This window comes from Pholcus phalangioides, unplaced genomic scaffold, assembly GCF_987345545.1.
Source record: "Pholcus phalangioides strain wild (caught in Gottingen) unplaced genomic scaffold, Ppha-v1.0 ptg000009l_1, whole genome shotgun sequence".
NCBI classification, from domain to species: Eukaryota; Metazoa; Arthropoda; class Arachnida; order Araneae; family Pholcidae; genus Pholcus; species Pholcus phalangioides.
The window spans coordinates 51,964,053-51,984,176 of NW_028301602.1; the positions used below are offsets into that span (position 1 = coordinate 51,964,053).

At 24.8% G+C, this 20,124-nt stretch overlaps 1 protein-coding gene across 2 annotated transcripts in view; it reads right to left on the reverse strand.

Moving 5' to 3' along the window:
- The window catches only part of LOC149083282 (neuroligin-3-like), a 335,669-nt gene that overhangs the window by 29,309 nt on the left and 286,236 nt on the right, over nucleotides 1–20,124 (reverse strand). The gene's annotated exons all lie outside the window — the stretch shown is intronic.

Genomic DNA, 20,124 nt, shown 5'->3' on the forward strand with positions numbered 1-20,124 from the left:
GGAATAAATACGGATATGTTTTCTCTATCCGTCATGAAATTATATACAAAATAAATATGAAAAATTATGAATACGTGGAAAAATTTTTTTTTTTAAATTGAGAGTACTGTCCCTTACAGGTATGAAAATTTAAAATTGATACTTTTGTGGGAAATTTTCTTAAAATTTCAAACTGGAGGGATAAATATGAATATGTTTTCTCTATCCGTCATGAAATTCTATACAAAATAAATATTAAAAATTATGAATACGTGGAAAAAAATTTTTTGAAAAAATATACAGTACCGCCCCTTACAGGTATGAAAATTTAAAATTGATACTTTTGTGGGAAATTTTCTAAAAATTCCAAACTGGAAGAATAAATACGGATATGTTTTCTCTATCCGTCATGAAATTCTATACAAAATAAATATGAAAAATTATGAATACGTGGAAAATAAAATTTTTGAAAAAATTGATAGTACCGTCTCTTACAGGTGTGAAAATTTAAAATTGATACTTTTGTGGGAAATTTTCTTAAAATTTCAAACTGGAGGGATAAATATGGATATGTTTTCTCTATCCGTCATGAAATTATATACAAAATAAATATGAAAAATTATGAATACGTACAAAAAATAAATTTTGAAAAAATTGATAGTACCGTCTCTTACAGTTATGAAAATTTAAAAGTGATACTTTTGTGGAAAATTTTCTTAAAATTTCAAACTGGAGGGATAAATATGGATATGTTTTCTCTATCCGTCATGAAATTCTATACAAAATAAATATGAAAGATTATGAATACGTGGAAAAAATTTTTTTGAAAAAATATACAGTACCGTCCCTTACAGGTATGAAAATTTAAAATTGATACTTTTGTGGGAAATTTTCTTAAAAATTCAAACTGGAGGGATAAATATGAATATGTTTTCTCTATCCGTCATGAAATTTTATAGAAAATAAATATGAAAAATTATGAATACGTGGAAAAAAATTTTGAAAAAATAGATACTACCGTCTCTTACAGTTATGAAAATTTAAAATTGATACTTTTGTGGGAAATTTTCTTCAGATTCAAACTCGAGGTATAAATATGGATATGTTTTCTCTATCCGTCATGAAATTCTATACAAAATGAAAAATTATTAATAAGTGGAAAAATTTTTTTGAAAAAATTGACAGTACTGTCCCTTACAGGTATGAAAATTTAAAAGTGATACTTTTGTGGGAAATTTTCTAAAAATTCCAAACTGGAGGAATAAATACGGATATGTTTTCTCTATCCGTCATGAAATTATATACAAAATAAATATGAAAAATTATGAATACGTGGAAAAACATTTTTTGAAAAAATATACAGTACCGTCCCTTACAGGTATGAAAATTTAAAATTGATACTTTTGTGGGAAATTTTCTTAAAAATTCAAACTGGAGGGACAAATATGAATATGTTTTCTGTATCCGTCATGAAATTTTATAGAAAATAAATATGAAAAATTATGAATACGTGGAAAAAAATTTTGAAAAAATTGATAGTACCGTCTCTTACAGTTATGAAAATTTAAAATTGATACTTTTGTGGGAAATTTTCTTAAAATTTCAAACTGGAGGGATAAATATGGATATGTTTTCTCTATCCGTCATGAAATTCTATACAAAATAAATATGAAAGATTATGAATACGTGGAAAAAAAATTTTTTGAAAAAATATACAGTACCGCCCCTTACAGGTATGAAAATTTAAAATTGATACTTTTGTGGGAAATTTTCTTCAGATTCAAACTGGAGGGATAAATATGGATATGTTTTCTCTATCCGTCATGAAATTCTATACAAAATAAATATGAAAGATTATGAATACGTGGAAATTTCTTTTTTTTTTTTAAATTGACAGTACCGTCCCTTACAGGTGTGAAAATTTAAAATTGATATTTTTGTGAGAAATTTTCTTAAAAATTCAAATTGGAGGGATAAATATGAATATGTTTTCTCTATCCGTCATGAAATTCTATACAAAATAAATATCAAAAATTATGAATACGTGGAAAAAAATTTTTTTGAAAAAATATACAGTACCGTCCCTTACAGTTATGAAAAATTAAAATTGATACTTTTGTGGGAAATTTTCTTAAAATTTCAAACTGGAGGGATAAATATGGATATGTTTTCTCTATCCATCATGAAATTATATACAAAATAAATATGAAAAATTATGAATACGTGGAAAAAAATTTTGAAAAAATTGATAGTAGAGTCTCTTACAGTTATGAAAATTTAAAATTGATACTTTTGTGGGAAATTTTCTTAAAATTTCAAACTGGAGGGATAAATATGGATATGTTTTCTCTATCCGTCATGAAATTCAATACAAAATAAATATTAAAAATTATGAATACGTGGAAAAAAAATTTTTTGAAAAAATATACAGTACCACCCCTTACAGGTATAAAAATTTAAAATTGATACTTTTGTGGGAAATTTTCTAAAAATTCCAAACTGGAGGAATAAATACGGATATGTTTTCTCTATCCGTCATGAAATTATATACAAAATAAATATGAAAAATTATGAATACGTGGAAAAAATTTTTTTTTTAAATTGAGAGTACTGTCCCTTACAGGTATGAAAATTTAAAATTGATACTTTTGTGGGAAATTTTCTTAAAATTTCAAACTGGAGGGATAAATATGAATATGTTTTCTCCATCAGTCATGAAATTCTATACAAAATAAATATTAAAAATTATGAATACGTGGAAAAAAAATTTTTTGAAAAAATATACAGTACCGCCCCTTACAGGTATGAAAATTTAAAATTGATACTTTTGTGGGAAATTTTCTAAAAATTCCAAACTGGAGGAATAAATACGGATATGTTTTCTCTATCCGTCATGAAATTCTATACAAAATAAATATGAAAAATTATGAATACGTGGAAAATAAAATTTTTGAAAAAATTGATAGTACCGTCTCTTACAGGTGTGAAAATTTAAAATTGATACTTTTGTGGGAAATTTTCTTAAAATTTCAAACTGGAGGGATAAATATGGATATGTTTTCTCTATCCGTCATGAAATTCTATACAAAATAAATATGAAAGATTATGAATACGTGGAAATTTCTTTTTTTTTTTTAAATTGACAGTACCGTCCCTTACAGGTATGAAAATTTAAAATTGATACTTTTGTGGGAAATTTTCTAAAAATTCCAAACTGGAGGAATAAATACGGATATGTTTTCTCTATCCGTCATGAAATTATATACAAAATAAATATGAAAAATTATGAATACGTGGAAAAACATTTTTTGAAAAAATATACAGTACCGTCCCTTACAGGTATGAAAATTTAAAATTGATACTTTTGTGGGAAATTTTCTTAAAAATTCAAACTGGAGGGACAAATATGAATATGTTTTCTGTATCCGTCATGAAATTTTATAGAAAATAAATATGAAAAATTATGAATACGTGGAAAAAAATTTTGAAAAAATTGATAGTACCGTCTCTTACAGTTATGAAAATTTAAAATTGATACTTTTGTGGGAAATTTTCTTAAAATTTCAAACTGGAGGGATAAATATGGATATGTTTTCTCTATCCGTCATGAAATTCTATACAAAATAAATATGAAAGATTATGAATACGTGGAAAAAAATTTTTTTGAAAAAATATACAGTACCGCCCCTTACAGGTATGAAAATTTAAAATTGATACTTTTGTGGGAAATTTTCTAAAAATTTCAAACTGGAGGGATAAATACGGATATGTTTTCTCTATCCGTCATGAAATTATATACAAAATAAATATGAAAAATTATGAATACATGGAAAAATTTTTTTTTTAAATTGAGAGTACTGTCCCTTACAGGTATGAAAATTTAAAATTGATACTTTTGTGGGAAATTTTCTTAAAATTTCAAACTGGAGGGATAAATATGAATATGTTTTCTCTATCCGTCATGAAATTCTATACAAAATAAATATTAAAAATTATGAATACGTGGAAAAAAAATTTTTTGAAAAAATATACAGTACCGCCCCTTACAGGTATGAAAATTTAAAATTGATACTTTTGTGGGAAATTTTCTAAAAATTCCAAACTGGAAGAATAAATACGGATATGTTTTCTCTATCCGTCATGAAATTATATACAAAATAAATATGAAAGATTATGAATACGTGGAAATTTCTTTTTTTTTTTAAATTGACAGTACCGTCCCTTACAGGTATGAAAATTTAAAATTGATACTTTTGTGGGAAATTTTCTTCAGATTCAAACTGGAGGGATAAATATGGATATGTTTTCTCTATCCGTCATGAAATTCTATACAAAATAAATATGAAAGATTATGAATACGTGGAAAAAATTTTTTTGAAAAAAATTGACAGTACCGTCCCTTACAGGTGTGAAAATTTAAAATTGATATTTTTGTGAGAAATTTTCTTAAAAATTCAAACTGGAGGGATAAATATGAATATGTTTTCTCTATCCGTCATGAAATTTTATAGAAAATAAATATGAAAAATTATGAATACGTGGAAAAAAATTTTAAAAAAATTGATACTACTGTCCCTTACAGGTGTAAAAATTTGAAATTGATACTTATGTGAGAAATTTTCTTAAAAATTCAAATTGGAGGGATAAATATGAATATGTTTTCTCTATCTGTCATGAAATTCTATACAAAATAAATATCAAAAATTATGAATACGTGGAAAAAAATTTTTTTGAAAAAATATACAGTACCGTCCCTTACAGTTATGAAAAATTAAAATTGATACTTTTGTGGGAAATTTTCTTAAAATTTCAAACTGGAGGGATAAATATGGATATGTTTTCTCTATCCGTCATGAAATTCAATACAAAATAAATATGAAAAATTATGAATACGTGGAAAAAAATTTTTTTGAAAAAATATACAGTACCACCCCTTACAGGTATAAAAATTTAAAATTGATACTTTTGTGGGAAATTTTCTAAAAATTTCAAACTGGAGGGATAAATACGGATATGTTTTCTCTATCCGTCATGAAATTATATACAAAATAAATATGAAAAATTATGAATACATGGAAAAATTTTTTTTTCAAATTGAGAGTACTGTCCCTTACAGGTATGAAAATTTAAAATTGATACTTTTGTGGGAAATTTTCTTAAAATTTCAAACTGGAGGGATAAATATGAATATGTTTTCTCTATCCGTCATGAAATTCTATACAAAATAAATATTAAAAATTATGAATACGTGGAAAAAAAATTTTTTGAAAAAATATACAGTACCGCCCCTTACAGGTATGAAAATTTAAAATTGATACTTTTGTGGGAAATTTTCTAAAAATTCCAAACTGGAAGAATAAATACGGATATGTTTTCTCTATCCGTCATGAAATTCTATACAAAATAAATATGAAAAATTATGAATACGTGGAAAATAAAATTTTTGAAAAAATTGATAGTACCGTCTCTTACAGGTGTGAAAATTTAAAATTGATACTTTTGTGGGAAATTTTCTTAAAATTTCAAACTGGAGGGATAAATATGGATATGTTTTCTCTATCCGTCATGAAATTCTATACAAAATAAATATGAAAGATTATGAATACGTGGAAATTTCTTTTTTTTTTTAAATTGACAGTACCGTCCCTTACAGGTATGAAAATTTAAAATTGATACTTTTGTGGGAAATTTTCTTCAGATTCAAACTGGAGGGATAAATATGGATATGTTTTCTCTATCCGTCATGAAATTCTATACAAAATAAATATGAAAGATTATGAATACGTGGAAAAAATTTTTTTGAAAAAAATTGACAGTACCGTCCCTTACAGGTGTGAAAATTTAAAATTGATATTTTTGTGAGAAATTTTCTTAAAAATTCAAACTGGAGGGATAAATATGAATATGTTTTCTCTATCCGTCATGAAATTTTATAGAAAATAAATATGAAAAATTATGAATACGTGGAAAAAAATTTTAAAAAAATTGATACTACTGTCCCTTACAGGTGTAAAAATTTGAAATTGATACTTATGTGAGAAATTTTCTTAAAAATTCAAATTGGAGGGATAAATATGAATATGTTTTCTCTATCTGTCATGAAATTCTATACAAAATAAATATCAAAAATTATGAATACGTGGAAAAAAATTTTTTTGAAAAAATATACAGTACCGTCCCTTACAGTTATGAAAAATTAAAATTGATACTTTTGTGGGAAATTTTCTTAAAATTTCAAACTGGAGGGATAAATATGGATATGTTTTCTCTATCCGTCATGAAATTCAATACAAAATAAATATGAAAAATTATGAATACGTGGAAAAAAATTTTTTTGAAAAAATATACAGTACCACCCCTTACAGGTATAAAAATTTAAAATTGATACTTTTGTGGGAAATTTTCTAAAAATTCCAAACTGGAGGAATAAATACGGATATGTTTTCTCTATCCGTCATGAAATTATATACAAAATAAATATGAAAAATTATGAATACGTGGAAAATTTTTTTTTTTTAAATTGAGAGTACTGTCCCTTACAGGTATGAAAATTTAAAATTGATACTTTTGTGGGAAATTTTCTTAAAATTTCAAACTGGAGGGATAAATATGAATATGTTTTCTCTATCCGTCATGAAATTCTATACAAAATAAATATTAAAAATTATGAATACGTGGAAAAAAAATTTTTTGAAAAAATATACAGTACCGCCCCTTACAGGTATGAAAATTTAAAATTGATACTTTTGTGGGAAATTTTCTAGAGAAAACATATCCATATTTATCCCTCCAGTTTGAAATTTTAAGAAAATTTCCCACAAAAGTATCAATTTTAAATTTTCATACCTGTAAGGGACGGTACTGTCAATTTAAAAAAAAAAAAGAAATTTCCACGTATTCATAATCTTTCATATTTATTTTGTATAGAATTTCATGACGGATAGAGAAAACATATCCATATTTATCCCTCCAGTTTGAAATTTTAAGAAAATTTCCCACAAAAGTATCAATTTTAAATGTTCACACCTGTAAGAGACGGTACTATCAATTTTTTCAAAAATTTTATTTTCCACGTATTCATAATTTTTCATATTTATTTTGTATAGAATTTCATGACGGATAGAGAAAACATATCCGTATTTATTCTTCCAGTTTGGAATTTTTAGTCTTTTCTCTATCCGTCATGAAATTATATACAAAATAAATATGAAAAATTATGAATACGTACAAAAAATAAATTTTGAAAAAATTGATAGTACCGTCTCTTACAGTTATGAAAATTTAAAAGTGATACTTTTGTGGGAAATTTTCTAAAAATTCCAAACTGGAGGAATAAATACGGATATGTTTTCTCTATCCGTCATGAATACAAAATAAATATTATATACAAAATAAATATGAAAAATTATGAATACGTGGAAAAACATTTTTTGAAAAAATATACAGTACCGTCCCTTACAGGTATGAAAATTTAAAATTGATACTTTTGTGGGAAATTTTCTTAAAAATTCAAACTGGAGGAATAAATACGGATATGTTTTCTCTATCCGTCATGAAATTATATACAAAATAAATATGAAAAATTATGAATACGTGGAAAAACATTTTTTGAAAAAATATACAGTACCGTCCCTTACAGGTATGAAAATTTAAAATTGATACTTTTGTGGGAAATTTTCTTAAAAATTCAAACTGGAGGGACAAATATGAATATGTTTTCTGTATCCGTCATGAAATTTTATAGAAAATAAATATGAAAAATTATGAATACGTGGAAAAAAATTTTGAAAAAATTGATAGTACCGTCTCTTACAGTTATGAAAATTTAAAATTGATACTTTTGTGGGAAATTTTCTTAAAATTTCAAACTGGAGGGATAAATATGGATATGTTTTCTCTATCCGTCATGAAATTCTATACAAAATAAATATGAAAGATTATGAATACGTGGAAAAAAAATTTTTTGAAAAAATATACAGTACCGCCCCTTACAGGTATGAAAATTTAAAATTGATACTTTTGTGGGAAATTTTCTAAAAATTTCAAACTGGAGGGATAAATACGGATATGTTTTCTCTATCCGTCATGAAATTATATACAAAATAAATATGAAAAATTATGAATACATGGAAAAATTTTTTTTTTAAATTGAGAGTACTGTCCCTTACAGGTATGAAAATTTAAAATTGATACTTTTGTGGGAAATTTTCTTAAAATTTCAAACTGGAGGGATAAATATGAATATGTTTTCTCTATCCGTCATGAAATTCTATACAAAATAAATATTAAAAATTATGAATACGTGGAAAAAAAATTTTTTGAAAAAATATACAGTACCGCCCCTTACAGGTATGAAAATTTAAAATTGATACTTTTGTGGGAAATTTTCTAAAAATTCCAAACTGGAAGAATAAATACGGATATGTTTTCTCTATCCGTCATGAAATTCTATACAAAATAAATATGAAAAATTATGAATACGTGGAAAATAAAATTTTTGAAAAAATTGATAGTACCGTCTCTTACAGGTGTGAAAATTTAAAATTGATACTTTTGTGGGAAATTTTCTTAAAATTTCAAACTGGAGGGATAAATATGGATATGTTTTCTCTATCCGTCATGAAATTCTATACAAAATAAATATGAAAGATTATGAATACGTGGAAATTTCTTTTTTTTTTTAAATTGACAGTACCGTCCCTTACAGGTATGAAAATTTAAAATTGATACTTTTGTGGGAAATTTTCTTCAGATTCAAACTGGAGGGATAAATATGGATATGTTTTCTCTATCCGTCATGAAATTCTATACAAAATAAATATGAAAGATTATGAATACGTGGAAAAAATTTTTTTGAAAAAAATTGACAGTACCGTCCCTTACAGGTGTGAAAATTTAAAATTGATATTTTTGTGAGAAATTTTCTTAAAAATTCAAACTGGAGGGATAAATATGAATATGTTTTCTCTATCCGTCATGAAATTTTATAGAAAATAAATATGAAAAATTATGAATACGTGGAAAAAAATTTTAAAAAAATTGATACTACTGTCCCTTACAGGTGTAAAAATTTGAAATTGATACTTATGTGAGAAATTTTCTTAAAAATTCAAATTGGAGGGATAAATATGAATATGTTTTCTCTATCTGTCATGAAATTCTATACAAAATAAATATCAAAAATTATGAATACGTGGAAAAAAATTTTTTTGAAAAAATATACAGTACCGTCCCTTACAGTTATGAAAAATTAAAATTGATACTTTTGTGGGAAATTTTCTTAAAATTTCAAACTGGAGGGATAAATATGGATATGTTTTCTCTATCCGTCATGAAATTCAATACAAAATAAATATGAAAAATTATGAATACGTGGAAAAAAATTTTTTTGAAAAAATATACAGTACCACCCCTTACAGGTATAAAAATTTAAAATTGATACTTTTGTGGGAAATTTTCTAAAAATTTCAAACTGGAGGGATAAATACGGATATGTTTTCTCTATCCGTCATGAAATTATATACAAAATAAATATGAAAAATTATGAATACATGGAAAAATTTTTTTTTTAAATTGAGAGTACTGTCCCTTTCAGGTATGAAAATTTAAAATTGATACTTTTGTGGGAAATTTTCTTAAAATTTCAAACTGGAGGGATAAATATGAATATGTTTTCTCTATCCGTCATGAAATTCTATACAAAATAAATATTAAAAATTATGAATACGTGGAAAATAAAATTTTTGAAAAAATTGATAGTACCGTCTCTTACAGGTGTGAAAATTTAAAATTGATACTTTTGTGGGAAATTTTCTTAAAATTTCAAACTGGAGGGATAAATATGGATATGTTTTCTCTATCCGTCATGAAATTCTATACAAAATAAATATGAAAGATTATGAATACGTGGAAATTTCTTTTTTTTTTTAAATTGACAGTACCGTCCCTTACAGGTATGAAAATTTAAAATTGATACTTTTGTGGGAAATTTTCTTCAGATTCAAACTGGAGGGATAAATATGGATATGTTTTCTCTATCCGTCATGAAATTCTATACAAAATAAATATGAAAGATTATGAATACGTGGAAAAAATTTTTTTGAAAAAAATTGACAGTACCGTCCCTTACAGGTGTGAAAATTTAAAATTGATATTTTTGTGAGAAATTTTCTTAAAAATTCAAACTGGAGGGATAAATATGAATATGTTTTCTCTATCCGTCATGAAATTTTATAGAAAATAAATATGAAAAATTATGAATACGTGGAAAAAAATTTTAAAAAAATTGATACTACTGTCCCTTACAGGTGTAAAAATTTGAAATTGATACTTATGTGAGAAATTTTCTTAAAAATTCAAATTGGAGGGATAAATATGAATATGTTTTCTCTATCTGTCATGAAATTCTATACAAAATAAATATCAAAAATTATGAATACGTGGAAAAAAATTTTTTTGAAAAAATATACAGTACCGTCCCTTACAGTTATGAAAAATTAAAATTGATACTTTTGTGGGAAATTTTCTTAAAATTTCAAACTGGAGGGATAAATATGGATATGTTTTCTCTATCCGTCATGAAATTCAATACAAAATAAATATGAAAAATTATGAATACGTGGAAAAAAATTTTTTTGAAAAAATATACAGTACCACCCCTTACAGGTATAAAAATTTAAAATTGATACTTTTGTGGGAAATTTTCTAAAAATTCCAAACTGGAGGAATAAATACGGATATGTTTTCTCTATCCGTCATGAAATTATATACAAAATAAATATGAAAAATTATGAATACGTGGAAAATTTTTTTTTTTTTAAATTGAGAGTACTGTCCCTTACAGGTATGAAAATTTAAAATTGATACTTTTGTGGGAAATTTTCTTAAAATTTCAAACTGGAGGGATAAATATGGATATGTTTTCTCTATCCGTCATGAAATTCTATACAAAATAAATATTAAAAATTATGAATACGTGGAAAAAAAAATTTTTGAAAAAATATACAGTACCGCCCCTTACAGGTATGAAAATTTAAAATTGATACTTTTGTGGGAAATTTTCTAAAAATTCCAAACTGGAAGAATAAATACGGATATGTTTTCTCTATCCGTCATGAAATTCTATACAAAATAAATATGAAAAATTATGAATACGTGGAAAATAAAATTTTTGAAAAAATTGATAGTACCGTCTCTTACAGGTGTGAAAATTTAAAATTGATACTTTTGTGGGAAATTTTCTTAAAATTTCAAACTGGAGGGATAAATATGGATATGTTTTCTCTATCCGTCATGAAATTCTATACAAAATAAATATGAAAGATTATGAATACGTGGAAATTTCTTTTTTTTTTTTAAATTGACAGTACCGTCCCTTACAGGTATGAAAATTTAAAATTGATACTTTTGTGGGAAATTTTCTTAAAATTTCAAACTGGAGGGATAAATATGGATATGTTTTCTCTATCCGTCATGAAATTATATACAAAATAAATATGAAAAATTATGAATACGTACAAAAAATAAATTTTGAAAAAATTGATAGTACCGTCTCTTACAGTTATGAAAATTTAAAAGTGATACTTTTGTGGAAAATTTTCTTAAAATTTCAAACTGGAGGGATAAATATGGATATGTTTTCTCTATCCGTCATGAAATTCTATACAAAATAAATATGAAAGATTATGAATACGTGGAAAAAAATTTTTTGAAAAAATATACAGTACCGTCCCTTACAGGTATGAAAATTTAAAATTGATACTTTTGTGGGAAATTTTCTTAAAAATTCAAACTGGAGGGATAAATATGAATATGTTTTCTCTATCCGTCATGAAATTTTATAGAAAATAAATATGAAAAATTATGAATACGTGGAAAAAAATTTTGAAAAAATAGATACTACCGTCTCTTACAGTTATGAAAATTTAAAATTGATACTTTTGTGGGAAATTTTCTTCAGATTCAAACTCGAGGTATAAATATGGATATGTTTTCTCTATCCGTCATGAAATTCTATACAAAATGAAAAATTATTAATAAGTGGAAAAATTTTTTTGAAAAAATTGACAGTACTGTCCCTTACAGGTATGAAAATTTAAAAGTGATACTTTTGTGGGAAATTTTCTAAAAATTCCAAACTGGAGGAATAAATACGGATATGTTTTCTCTATCCGTCATGAAATTATATACAAAATAAATATGAAAAATTATGAATACGTGGAAAAACATTTTTTGAAAAAATATACAGTACCGTCCCTTACAGGTATGAAAATTTAAAATTGATACTTTTGTGGGAAATTTTCTTAAAAATTCAAACTGGAGGGACAAATATGAATATGTTTTCTGTATCCGTCATGAAATTTTATAGAAAATAAATATGAAAAATTATGAATACGTGGAAAAAAATTTTGAAAAAATTGATAGTACCGTCTCTTACAGTTATGAAAATTTAAAATTGATACTTTTGTGGGAAATTTTCTTAAAATTTCAAACTGGAGGGATAAATATGGATATGTTTTCTCTATCCGTCATGAAATTCTATACAAAATAAATATGAAAGATTATGAATACGTGGAAAAAAAATTTTTTGAAAAAATATACAGTACCGCCCCTTACAGGTATGAAAATTTAAAATTGATACTTTTGTGGGAAATTTTCTAAAAATTTCAAACTGGAGGGATAAATACGGATATGTTTTCTCTATCCGTCATGAAATTATATACAAAATAAATATGAAAAATTATGAATACATGGAAAAATTTTTTTTTTTAAATTGAGAGTACTGTCCCTTACAGGTATGAAAATTTAAAATTGATACTTTTGTGGGAAATTTTCTTCAGATTCAAACTGGAGGGATAAATATGGATATGTTTTCTCTATCCGTCATGAAATTCTATACAAAATAAATATGAAAAATTATGAATACGTGGAAATTTCTTTTTTTTTTTAAATTGACAGTACCGTCCCTTACAGGTGTGAAAATTTAAAATTGATATTTTTGTGAGAAATTTTCTTAAAAATTCAAATTGGAGGGATAAATATGAATATGTTTTCTCTATCCGTCATGAAATTCTATACAAAATAAATATCAAAAATTATGAATACGTGGAAAAAAATTTTTTTGAAAAAATATACAGTACCGTCCCTTACAGTTATGAAAAATTAAAATTGATACTTTTGTGGGAAATTTTCTTAAAATTTCAAACTGGAGGGATAAATATGGATATGTTTTCTCTATCCATCATGAAATTATATACAAAATAAATATGAAAAATTATGAATACGTGGAAAAAAATTTTGAAAAAATTGATAGTACCGTCTCTTACAGTTATGAAAATTTAAAATTGATACTTTTGTGGGAAATTTTCTTAAAATTTCAAACTGGAGGGATAAATATGGATATGTTTTCTCTATCCGTCATGAAATTCAATACAAAATAAATATTAAAAATTATGAATACGTGGAAAAAAATTTTTTTGAAAAAATATACAGTACCACCCCTTACAGGTATAAAAATTTAAAATTGATACTTTTGTGGGAAATTTTCTAAAAATTCCAAACTGGAGGAATAAATACGGATATGTTTTCTCTATCCGTCATGAAATTATATACAAAATAAATATGAAAAATTATGAATACGTGGAAAAATTTTTTTTTTTAAATTGAGAGTACTGTCCCTTACAGGTATGAAAATTTAAAATTGATACTTTTGTGGGAAATTTTCTTAAAATTTCAAACTGGAGGGATAAATATGAATATGTTTTCTCTATCCGTCATGAAATTCTATACAAAATAAATATCAAAAATTATGAATACGTGGAAAAAAATTTTTTTGAAAAAATATACAGTACCGTCCCTTACAGTTATGAAAAATTAAAATTGATACTTTTATGGGAAATTTTCTTAAAATTTCAAACTGGAGGGATAAATATGGATATGTTTTCTCTATCCATCATGAAATTATATACAAAATAAATATGAAAAATTATGAATACGTGGAAAAAATTTTTGAAAAAATTGATAGTACCGTCTCTTACAGTTATGAAAATTTAAAATTGATACTTTTGTGGGAAATTTTCTTAAAATTTCAAACTGGAGGGATAAATATGGATATGTTTTCTCTATCCGTCATGAAATTCAATACAAAATAAATATTAAAAATTATGAATACGTGGAAAAAAAATTTTTTGAAAAAATATACAGTACCACCCCTTACAGGTATAAAAATTTAAAATTGATACTTTTGTGGGAAATTTTCTAAAAATTCCAAACTGGAGGAATAAATACGGATATGTTTTCTCTATCCGTCATGAAATTATATACAAAATAAATATGAAAAATTATGAATACGTGGAAAAAATTTTTTTTTTAAATTGAGAGTACTGTCCCTTACAGGTATGAAAATTTAAAATTTATACTTTTGTGGGAAATTTTCTTAAAATTTCAAACTGGAGGGATAAATATGAATATGTTTTCTCCATCCGTCATGAAATTCTATACAAAATAAATATTAAAAATTATGAATACGTGGAAAAAAAATTTTTTGAAAAAATATACAGTACCGCCCCTTACAGGTATGAAAATTTAAAATTGATACTTTTGTGGGAAATTTTCTAAAAATTCCAAACTGGAGGAATAAATACGGATATGTTTTCTCTATCCGTCATGAAATTCTATACAAAATAAATATGAAAAATTATGAATACGTGGAAAATAAAATTTTTGAAAAAATTGATAGTACCGTCTCTTACAGGTGTGAAAATTTAAAATTGATACTTTTGTGGGAAATTTTCTTAAAATTTCAAACTGGAGGGATAAATATGGATATGTTTTCTCTATCCGTCATGAAATTCTATACAAAATAAATATGAAAGATTATGAATACGTGGAAATTTCTTTTTTTTTTTTAAATTGACAGTACCGTCCCTTACAGGTATGAAAATTTAAAATTGATACTTTTGTGGGAAATTTTCTAAAAATTCCAAACTGGAGGAATAAATACGGATATGTTTTCTCTATCCGTCATGAAATTATATACAAAATAAATATGAAAAATTATGAATACGTGGAAAAACATTTTTTGAAAAAATATACAGTACCGTCCCTTACAGGTATGAAAATTTAAAATTGATACTTTTGTGGGAAATTTTCTTAAAAATTCAAACTGGAGGAATAAATACGGATATGTTTTCTCTATCCGTCATGAAATTATATACAAAATAAATATGAAAAATTATGAATACGTGGAAAAACATTTTTTGAAAAAATATACAGTACCGTTCCTTACAGGTATGAAAATTTAAAATTGATACTTTTGTGGGAAATTTTCTTAAAAATTCAAACTGGAGGGACAAATATGAATATGTTTTCTGTATCCGTCATGAAATTTTATAGAAAATAAATATGAAAAATTATGAATACGTGGAAAAAAATTTTGAAAAAATTGATAGTACCGTCTCTTACAGTTATGAAAATTTAAAATTGATACTTTTGTGGGAAATTTTCTTAAAATTTCAAACTGGAGGGATAAATACGGATATGTTTTCTCTATCCGTCATGAAATTATATACAAAATAAATATGAAAAATTATGAATACATGGAAAATTTTTTTTTTTAAATTGAGAGTACTGTCCCTTACAGGTATGAAAATTTAAAATTGATACTTTTGTGGGAAATTTTCTTCAGATTCAAACTGGAGGGATAAATATGGATATGTTTTCTCTATCCGTCATGAAATTCTATACAAAATAAATATGAAAGATTATGAATACGTGGAAATTTCTTTTTTTTTTTTAAATTGACAGTACCGTCCCTTACAGGTGTGAAAATTTAAAATTGATACTTTTGTGGGAAATTTTCTTCAGATTCAAACTGGAGGGATAAATATGGATATGTTTTCTCTATCCGTCATGAAATTCTATACAAAATAAATATGAAAGATTATGAATACGTGGAAAAAATTTTTTTGAAAAAAATTGACAGTACCGTCCCTTACAGGTGTGAAAATTTAAAATTGATATTTTTGTGAGAAATTTTCTTAAAAATTCAAACTGGAGGGATAAATATGAATATGTTTTCTCTATCCGTCATGAAATTTTATAGAAAATAAATATGAAAAATTATGAATACGTGGAAAAAAATTTTAAAAAAATTGATACTACTGTCCCTTACAGGTGTAAAAATTTGAAATTGATACTTATGTGAGAAATTTTCTTAAAAATTCAAATTGGAGGGCTAAATATGAATATGTTTTCTCTATCCGTCATGAAATTCTATACAAAAAAATATCAAAAATTATGAATACGTGGAAAAAAATTTTTTTGAAAAAATATACAGTACCGTCCCTTACAGTTATGAAAAATTAAAATTGATACTTTTATGGGAAATTTTCTTAAAATTTCAAACTGGAGGGATAAATATGGATATGTTTTCTCTATCCATCATGAAATTATATACAAAATAAATATGAAAAATTATGAATACGTGGAAAAAAATTTTGAAAAAATTGATACTTTTGTGGGAAATTTTCTTAAAATTTCAAACTGGAGGGATAAATATGGATATGTTTTCTCTATCCGTCATGAAATTCAATACAAAATAAATATTAAAAATTATGAATACGTGGAAAAAAAATTTTTTGAAAAAATATACAGTACCACCCCTTACAGGTATAAAAATTTAAAATTGATACTTTTGTGGGAAATTTTCTAAAAATTCCAAACTGGAGGAATAAATACGGATATGTTTTCTCTATCCGTCATGAAATTATATACAAAATAAATATGAAAAATTATGAATACGTGGAAAAATTTTTTTTTTTAAATTGAGAGTACTGTCCCTTACAGGTATGAAAATTTAAAATTGATACTTTTGTGGGAAATTTTCTTAAAATTTCAAACTGGAGGGATAAATATGAATATGTTTTCTCTATCCGTCATGAAATTCTATACAAAATAAATATTAAAAATTATGAATACGTGGAAAAAAAATTTTTTGAAAAAATATACAGTACCGCCCCTTACAGGTATGAAAATTTAAAATTGATACTTTTGTGGGAAATTTTCTAAAAATTCCAAACTGGAGGAATAAATACAGATATGTTTTCTCTATCCGTCATGAAATTCTATACAAAATGAAAAATTATTAATAAGTGGAAAAATTTTTTTGAAAAAATTGACAGTACTGTCCCTTACAGGTATGAAAATTTAAAATTGATACTTTTGTGGGAAATTTTCTTAAAAATTCAAACTGGAGGGACAAATATGAATATGTTTTCTGTATCCGTCATGAAATTTTATAGAAAATAAATATGAAAAATTATGAATACGTGGAAAAAAATTTTGAAAAAATTGATAGTACCGTCTCTTACAGTTATGAAAATTTAAAATTGATACTTTTGTGGGAAATTTTCTTAAAATTTCAAACTGGAGGGATAAATATGGATATGTTTTCTCTATCCGTCATGAAATTCTATACAAAATAAATATGAAAGATTATGAATACGTGGAAAAAAAATTTTTTGAAAAAATATACAGTACCGCCCCTTACAGGTATGAAAATTTAAAATTGATACTTTTGTGGGAAATTTTCTTCAGATTCAAACTGGAGGGATAAATATGGATATGTTTTCTCTATCCGTCATGAAATTCTATACAAAATAAATATGAAAGATTATGAATACGTGGAAATTTCTTTTTTTTTTTTAAATTGACAGTACCGTCCCTTACAGGTGTGAAAATTTAAAATTGATATTTTTGTGAGAAATTTTCTTAAAAATTCAAATTGGAGGGATAAATATGAATATGTTTTCTCTATCCGTCATGAAATTCTATACAAAATAAATATCAAAAATTATGAATACGTGGAAAAAAATTTTTTTGAAAAAATATACAGTACCGTCCCTTACAGTTATGAAAAATTAAAATTGATACTTTTGTGGGAAATTTTCTTAAAATTTCAAACTGGAGGGATAAATATGGATATGTTTTCTCTATCCATCATGAAATTATATACAAAATAAATATGAAAAATTATGAATACGTGGAAAAAAATTTTGAAAAAATTGATAGTAGAGTCTCTTACAGTTATGAAAATTTAAAATTGATACTTTTGTGGGAAATTTTCTTAAAATTTCAAACTGGAGGGATAAATATGGATATGTTTTCTCTATCCGTCATGAAATTCAATACAAAATAAATATTAAAAATTATGAATACGTGGAAAAAAAATTTTTTGAAAAAATATACAGTACCACCCCTTACAGGTATAAAAATTTAAAATTGATACTTTTGTGGGAAATTTTCTAAAAATTCCAAACTGGAGGAATAAATACGGATATGTTTTCTCTATCCGTCATGAAATTATATACAAAATAAATATGAAAAATTATGAATACGTGGAAAAAATTTTTTTTTTAAATTGAGAGTACTGTCCCTTCCAGGTATGAAAATTTAAAATTGATACTTTTGTGGGAAATTTTCTTAAAATTTCAAACTGGAGGGATAAATATGAATATGTTTTCTCTATCCGTCATGAAATTCTATACAAAATAAATATCAAAAATTATGAATACGTGGAAAAAAATTTTTTTGAAAAAATATACAGTACCGTCCCTTACAGTTATGAAAAATTAAAATTGATACTTTTATGGGAAATTTTCTTAAAATTTCAAACTGGAGGGATAAATATGGATATGTTTTCTCTATCCATCATGAAATTATATACAAAATAAATATGAAAAATTATGAATACGTGGAAAAAATTTTTGAAAAAATTGATAGTACCGTCTCTTACAGTTATGAAAATTTAAAATTGATACTTTTGTGGGAAATTTTCTTAAAATTTCAAACTGGAGGGATAAATATGGATATGTTTTCTCTATCCGTCATGAAATTCAATACAAAATAAATATTAAAAATTATGAATACGTGGAAAAAAAATTTTTTGAAAAAATATACAGTACCACCCCTTACAGGTATAAAAATTTAAAATTGATACTTTTGTGGGAAATTTTCTAAAAATTCCAAACTGGAGGAATAAATACGGATATGTTTTCTCTATCCGTCATGAAATTATATACAAAATAAATATGAAAAATTATGAATACGTGGAAAAAATTTTTTTTTTAAATTGAGAGTACTGTCCCTTACAGGTATGAAAATTTAAAATTTATACTTTTGTGGGAAATTTTCTTAAAATTTCAAACTGGAGGGATAAATATGAATATGTTTTCTCCATCAGTCATGAAATTCTATACAAAATAAATATTAAAAATTATGAATACGTGGAAAAAAAATTTTTTGAAAAAATATACAGTACCGCCCCTTACAGGTATGAAAATTTAAAATTGATACTTTTGTGGGAAATTTTCTAAAAATTCCAAACTGGAGGAATAAATACGGATATGTTTTCTCTATCCGTCATGAAATTCTATACAAAATAAATATGAAAAATTATGAATACGTGGAAAATAAAATTTTTGAAAAAATTGATAGTACCGTCTCTTACAGGTGTGAAAATTTAAAATTGATACTTTTGTGGGAAATTTTCTTAAAATTTCAAACTGGAGGGATAAATATGGATATGTTTTCTCTATCCGTCATGAAATTCTATACAAAATAAATATGAAAGATTATGAATACGTGGAAATTTCTTTTTTTTTTTTAAATTGACAGTACCGTCCCTTACAGGTATGAAAATTTAAAATTGATACTTTTGTGGGAAATTTTCTAAAAATTCCAAACTGGAGGAATAAATACGGATATGTTTTCTCTATCCGTCATGAAATTATATACAAAATAAATATGAAAAATTATGAATACGTGGAAAAACATTTTTTGAAAAAATATACAGTACCGTCCCTTACAGGTATGAAAATTTAAAATTGATACTTTTGTGGGAAATTTTCTTAAAAATTCAAACTGGAGGGACAAATATGAATATGTTTTCTGTATCCGTCATGAAATTTTATAGAAAATAAATATGAAAAATTATGAATACGTGGAAAAAAATTTTGAAAAAATTGATAGTACCGTCTCTTACAGTTATGAAAATTTAAAATTGATACTTTTGTGGGAAATTTTCTTAAAATTTCAAACTGGAGGGATAAATATGGATATGTTTTCTCTATCCGTCATGAAATTCTA